Source organism: Danio aesculapii, chromosome 7, assembly GCF_903798145.1.
Source record: "Danio aesculapii chromosome 7, fDanAes4.1, whole genome shotgun sequence".
Taxonomy (NCBI): domain Eukaryota; kingdom Metazoa; phylum Chordata; class Actinopteri; order Cypriniformes; family Danionidae; genus Danio; species Danio aesculapii.
This window is the reverse complement of record NC_079441.1, coordinates 22035101-22041836: the sequence shown is the minus strand read 5'-3', so window position 1 is coordinate 22041836 and position 6736 is coordinate 22035101. Positions and strand designations below refer to the sequence as shown.

Genomic DNA, 6736 nt, shown 5'->3' with positions numbered 1-6736 from the left:
AGCCTTCACATCATCCCATAATTCCTGCTTTATTTCCTGAAATTGTGTTAAGTGATGGCATTAGTTTTTGTCCTGAATGGACCGATGGAGTAGTTATACAGTGTAGTGTTATGCCTCATCCTTGAGGGGTTTTAGAATCACTGCTGTTCCTAATAATGGCACTTAGCAATTGTTAAATTACAGTAAACCTTGATATCACTAGGTTGATTACTGCATGTAGTTGCCAAGGTTTTATAAAACAAATGCATAACGGCAAACATTTAATCATTTATTAATAACAAGTGATCCTTTTTGCCAAGCAGTGTGATTCTTTAGCTGTATTTAGCAGAATGGTTGCCAAGCAACAGAGACACAGCAGTGCAGTAATAATGGTGTAATGTGCTCACAGGTGTTGTCTTAGCCAATCACAGTCAAGGGATGGAACCAAAAGTTTGAAGATCTTTTTTTGTAGCCAATGAAAATGCTCTCCAGTTTTACAACACCAAGCAGTTATGACAAAGTCTTTTGTACATTGTAATAATGTTTTAAAGATGTTAGACACTTTTCCAAAGTATTTCCATTGGATGTGGTCCACTTAAAGCAGGGGTGACCAAACTCTTTCTTGCATAGTTTAGATCCATCCCCAATCAGACACACCTGGGCTAGCTAATCAAGCTCTTAGTAGGCTTGCTAGAAATTTCCTGTCAGGCGTGTTGAGGCAAGTTGGAGCTAAACTCTGCAGGACACCGGCCCTCCAGGAACGAATTTGGGCACCCCTGACTACATGTATGATATACATGTTCTTATTTGAATTTCACATATATAAAATGTCATATATGCAACATACACTCAAAAATTACTTTGACGGCTTGTTTAAACGGAGTTAAAACAATTCTTAATATTTTTGGGACAACTTAATTGTTTCGTTCAATACACTTAATCAATTTGTGTTGTGACAATGTGAAGGATTTGTGTAGATCCCAGCATTTTTACAGTGTATATTGAAAACAATTTCAAGTTTTTCAACGTCTGGAATTACTCAATTATACAAATATATTGAAATATGTTGCATATATTATACATGTGAAATTCAAATATGAACTTGCATGGCCGGTACTGTGCATATACACTGTAAAAAGTGATTAGTTGGAAAAGTTAGTATACTCATTGCCTTCAAATTAATAAATAAATGAACTGTGCATAATTATATAAGTAAAGTGAACACAAGTTACAACAGAAATAATTAATTTTTTTAAGTAAAGTCAACTTGTCAGTTCAAAGGCAATAGGTTTGCTCACTTTAAGTAACCAATTTTTACAGTGTAGTGTCATATACAGTTGAAATCAGAATTATTAACCCCTCTGTTTATTCCCCCACCCCACCCCCCAAATTTCTGTTTAACGGAGAGATTTTTTCCAGCACATTTCTAAACATAATAGTTTTAATAACTAATTTCTAATAACTGATTTATTTTATCTTTGCCATGATGACAGTAAATAGTGTTTGACTAGATATTTTTCAAGACACTTCTACACAGCTTAAAGTAATAATAAAAGGTTTAAGTAGGTTAACTAGGCAGGTTAGGGCTATTAGGCAAGTTATTGTATAACGATGATTTGTTCTGTAGACTATCGAAAATGTATAGCTTAAAGGGGCTAATAATTTTGACCTTAAAATGTTTTTAAAAAAAATTAAAAACTGCTTTTATTTTAGCTGAAATAAAACAAATAAGACTTTTTTCCAGAAGAAAAAATATTATCAGACATACTGTGAAAATTTCCTTGCTCAGTTAAACATCATTTAGGAAATACTTTAAAAAGAAGAAATAGGGTGTAATAATTCTGACTTCAACTGTATCAAATTTATGTATGGAAACCAAAATAAATCCACACAGCTCTGAAACAACTCAAGTGAATGAGAGAGTGTATGTTTTTGGGTGGATTGCACCTGTTCTATACTGCTAATCTGACCTTCCATTGGTTCAGGTGTGGTCTCGGCACTTGTGTTTTGCTAAAGACATCAGCAAATCAAGTTTGCTATAATCTGTGCTGTGTGACTTCATGCCCTTCCTTTTGTAGTAACAATGGGTATCACGTTTCTCAGCTTGCTTGTTTCTGTGTGCCAGCGTTGGTTACTAATTCCTTATTGAGCGACTCTTAACAAGCTTGTGAGTTTATTCTCCTTTGAGCACTGTCAGGGGTACAGCGGGTTCAAACTGAATGCTTTTTATATGCAGGCTCAGTGTTGATGCACTCGCTGGGTTTGCAAGGTAACAGGGCACCGAGGAGCGGTGCTGTTTAATTAGGATCTATTCTATTATCCTGTTACCGGAGGCTTGAGTTGTGAATGTACGTGAGCGAGAGAGTGAATGTATGATCTGGAGCTCCAGGGAGGGTGAAGGATCTCAAGATGTGCCATCGTGAGCCGGGGTTTCCATAGTAATCTCCAGTTTCTGGTCTTTGGCACAGGTTGCTGAGCACATCTTTCCCACATTTGCTTTCTCTTGGTCTTATTTGTTTAATGTAATTAAAGCTCTGCATGCATTAGACTCTGCAAGTTTCTTTGGCAGCCTATGAGAGCAGTGCTTTTGGATCACCTGTAGGTTTCGTTGACTTGTTTTATTGGCATCGCTTTTTCACACCAAAGGCTTTTTGTTTTACATGGTTTTGCTGAGTTGCTGAGTGTTCAGAACAAACTTACATTTTTTTATTTACTGTAGGAGACGTTCTTGCTTCCACAGCTCCCCCTTGTGGTTACTGTGTGGCATTTTAACAGCTGGTGACCCAAGTGTTTTGTTTGGTGTTTATGGGGCAGTTGTGCACACAAAGCAAATGTCTTGAGTGTATTGGACTCACCGCTCTACATTCATCCTTTGCTTTAGCACTTGGCCAAACTGACGAGCTGCCAGCTCCAGTGAACTTCTGAAGAACTTAGCCTGATTTTATTCGGCTCGGCTCATTAGCTGGCTGGGAAAACTGGACTCAGCCTTTCAGAGTTGATGTGTCAGCATGAGTATCAGACCTCTAGTGGGGAGGCTTGGTGTTCAGGACCCCTTTCACCTTTATGTTGGAGCTAAAGGCTTTTTAGATGGGCTTTTTGTCTGCTGCTGCCTTATTAGCATGTTTTCTGTTCTTATTTTCCTGTTACAGAGATATATGCAGTATACTTAGAACTATATATATATATATTTGGTAGAAGTGCCGTCAACCCTGTGCATCAGCCCAGGGAAACAATGCAGTAACTTTAATTTAACCATTTATCATCAAATGCCAAAAGAAAGGAAAACGCAAAACCTATTACCTAGTTTATGCTGATGTATGTTTTGCAAGTTACTTATGCAGACCATAAGGGGTCATTCAGTGAAAATAAAAAGCAGAAATTGTGGGATAATTGTGTTTTATCTTTTGGTTGTCTTCCATTTTTTTTTTGTTTGCCTTGCATTGATACCATAAATAAAGTCCATCGTCATTCCTGATTTGTTGGTATTTTTTTGCTTTATTTTCTTTTTATTTGTCTACCGTCTTATTCATCCAATCGAATTGAAACCCCAAGCAGAATGTTTGAACTTATTTTATTTATTTTTTTTAGATGACCTGATGCCCGGTTCTTTTGTTTCTCTTCTCTGGCCTCTTTAAATTGCACTTCATGCCTGCCTCACGGCCCATAATGCAGGGTTTTTTCTGAACGCACGTTTTAAATACCTGGTCAAATTTGTGTAGTGCCGTGTTGTGTTGTTTTCATGTCTTGTCAGTGTGATTTCTGTTGAAATCTATTGCACGAGTTTCACTGCAACAGGAACCACCTCATTATTTCTTTGTAGCACTTTTCAACAGTGGACTCAGAAACCGCAAAATCAGCCAATGTTTTTTTTGGTGTATCTTGTTTTTAACAGTTGAACGTGTATGTGGAGCTGATTATAATGTTTGGAAAGGTTGTACAGCTATGCCTTCCATCTTTTGGTACTTTTCCCCAACTTTGCAACAAAGTTTTCTGGCTGTTCAGTCCATCTACATGAGAAAATCAGTAGTTAATAAGAGACCCTGATTTCACCTGGTATGCATTTTCGCTAATCTGATCACAATTCAAGAAGCATTTACTGTTGCTTTAATAATCTTGTTAGCACACACAATATAAACATAAAATGCAATGTATACAATAAAAGCAATCCCATTGCCTTTTATTAAACTAAATGGTTGCATTAACCAATCATAAAACTTTTGGACCGAATGGGGAATGTGCACACGGACTTTTAATTGCAGTCAGCCAGCCCCAGGGCTTCTGGAGAATTGTCATCCCATACAAAATCGCTTTTTGTTTAAGATCTGATTTCTTTAAAAAACAGTGATCTTCACTGCCTGGCTGAGATACAATATAAAGTGGGTTTCAGATCAAGCAAGAAGCACTACATAAAATTATATTTTTTTTCTTGCCATGTCTTTAAAATATGTAAATTAATTTTACTCCAGTATTTTTTTTTCACTAGCCTGCTGCTAGTGACAGGACCTGCTTTAACAACCAAATGAACGCTTGAATCTATTAAACTGATTATATTTGAACTACATTACCACGTCGATGCTGTACATAAACCTTTCACCGGAAGTTCATCATTGGCTGAAAAACACTAGCTGTGCATATGCTGTAGCCCATTGATCCACCTTAAATTAGCCTACATTTTAGTGCATCTTATGACATCTTACTGTTTCCTCTTACTTTGTCATGTTGTATATCACTTTAGCATATCGTAATGTGTTACACAGCCCAAGCTAGCAGGAAAACAAGCAAATGAAAAGAATTTTGATGGTAAATATGATTTCAACCGTAATCGATGTGTTTCAGTAGCACCAGAGTAAGGTTGTTTAGGTGTGTTTTCTCACAACGTTTCCCATAACAGCCACATCTCAGCAAACAATTTTGTGTTTAATAGACGTCTAATAGACATCTAAATGTAGACAGCTTGGCTAAAACAAGGCTAAACTTGGGCTGCCATTTGAAAATGTATTAGACATCTAAGTTTAGCCCCCCACCCCCCCCCCCCTTTTCCGAAATGGCCCCCCCACCAATTTGAGTTTGAGACCCCTGAATTAGATGGGTTTTATATGTGTGGTCATTCGTTTCGGTGTATTTGATGACTAGTCTAGTTTTAGACTATTCTTAGACGTCTATTAGATTTTCAATGACAGCCCAAATTTATCATTGTTTTAGCCAAGCTGTCAATGTTTAGATGTCTATTAGACGTTTATTAAACACAAGATTGTTTGCTGGGATGTGGCTGTTATGGGACATGTTGTGAGAATACACATCCAAATAAGATATTCTTACGTTGGGGCTACTGAAACACATGGATTATGTTTTGACGTCTATTAGACATCTATTACACGTCTTTTAATTGATTAATGCAACCAACAAAAATGCTTGCTGAGATGTTGATTAACAAGGTGTTTTTTTCTTTTGTGTGGCTGTTTGAATGCATTTAACCACATGAATATCAATAACCATGAAATTAATCTGTATTTTATTGGTTAAAAAATGGACGGACGCAAAGCCTTTTAGCCTCGCCTACACCCGTATTATTCAGTGTCATCCTCTTGTGATCAGATTGATGAAAATGCATCTTAAACCAAGTTTTCTCTTATTAGTTATTTAAACTTTGCTCTACTTTTCTAAAGGGTCACGCTGAATGATTTGTAGCAGTGACTACTTGAGAAACACTTCTCCATCAAGTATTTGCACACTCTGGGGAAAAGGAATCAAACATGCCTGGTTGTGTTTGTACACCATCAGCTCTGGCAGAATGCTTGCATCGGTTGTCAGTGAAACTTTTAATCTGTATCTGAACACCGTCATCGTTGACTCTTCATCTGCAACTGCCTTTGGTTTGGCTGTGAGCTTCACAAAAATCCACACAGCACTGGTTGAAGTCAAAGATCTTATGATACCAGTCTCTCCTCAACTGTCTGTCTTTTTGTACGCTTGCACTGAGACGCTCGACACAGGACCAAGAGGTGTGATGGACTGAACTCCATTTTCTTTCGACCGCTTTCTAAGTTCTACCTGTTTTCTTGCATGTTTTTGTATCTGACATGCCTGGGAAAGTTTCACAGATCCATGTAACGTTTGCGAAGTTCTATTAAATATGGTGCTGTTTTTTAGTAAGCAGTTGTCGTCGTAGTGATGGACGGGTTCTGTGTATATCTGTTCTTTTTTATGATTTATCAGTGGTTGGTTGTGCTGATCTGGTATGTTATATTCCTCCTTGCGATTTTTGCTTGAGTCATTTTTTTTGTAAGTTCTTTCATTCTTTCTGTCTCGGTCTCTGTTTTCGTTGTCTCTGTATTTGTGAAGAAAATTTATGGTTGCAAGCCTCTAACCTGAACCATGAGTGAATGCCTTGTGAATAAATGGATTTAACGCTCGCGCTCACCGGTTTCTTAATAAAGGACATTTTTAACAGAGTTCATCTCCGTGGCTTATTCTGAATGGCTATTAATATTCATCTGTGCAGTCAGGACTTGTATCTCACTCCATTCCTCAAGGTTTCCCATATGCGGCTTGTTTATTAATTGCACTGGGGTTCGAGATTTGTTTCAAGATATCATTTGCAGTCAATTCTTTTGCTCGGTGAAAAGTTTGTGCTTCCTTTGTGTTCGTGGATCTGTTTCTCCAGCTCAAATCCAACTCCTGTTATAAACACAAGCATCTTAACAAATCTCAGCGCAGCCTCTTGACTTCTAACTCAAAGTGGTTTAGTTAACAAGAA

The 6736-nt window shown here is 37.4% G+C and overlaps 1 protein-coding gene across 8 annotated transcripts in view; it reads left to right on the top strand.

Annotated features, from left to right (window-relative positions):
* The window catches only part of si:ch211-200p22.4 (phosphatidylinositol-binding clathrin assembly protein), a 101473-nt gene extending 95039 nt beyond the window's left edge, over positions 1–6434 (top strand). For all 8 annotated transcript variants that reach the window (XM_056461281.1, XM_056461280.1, XM_056461277.1 and 5 more), the window contains one exon: positions 1–6434. This exon is cut by the window's left edge and continues 1466 nt beyond it. The gene's annotated coding sequence lies outside the window, so the exon portion shown is untranslated.
* The last annotated feature ends 302 nt before the right edge of the window (positions 6435–6736 follow it).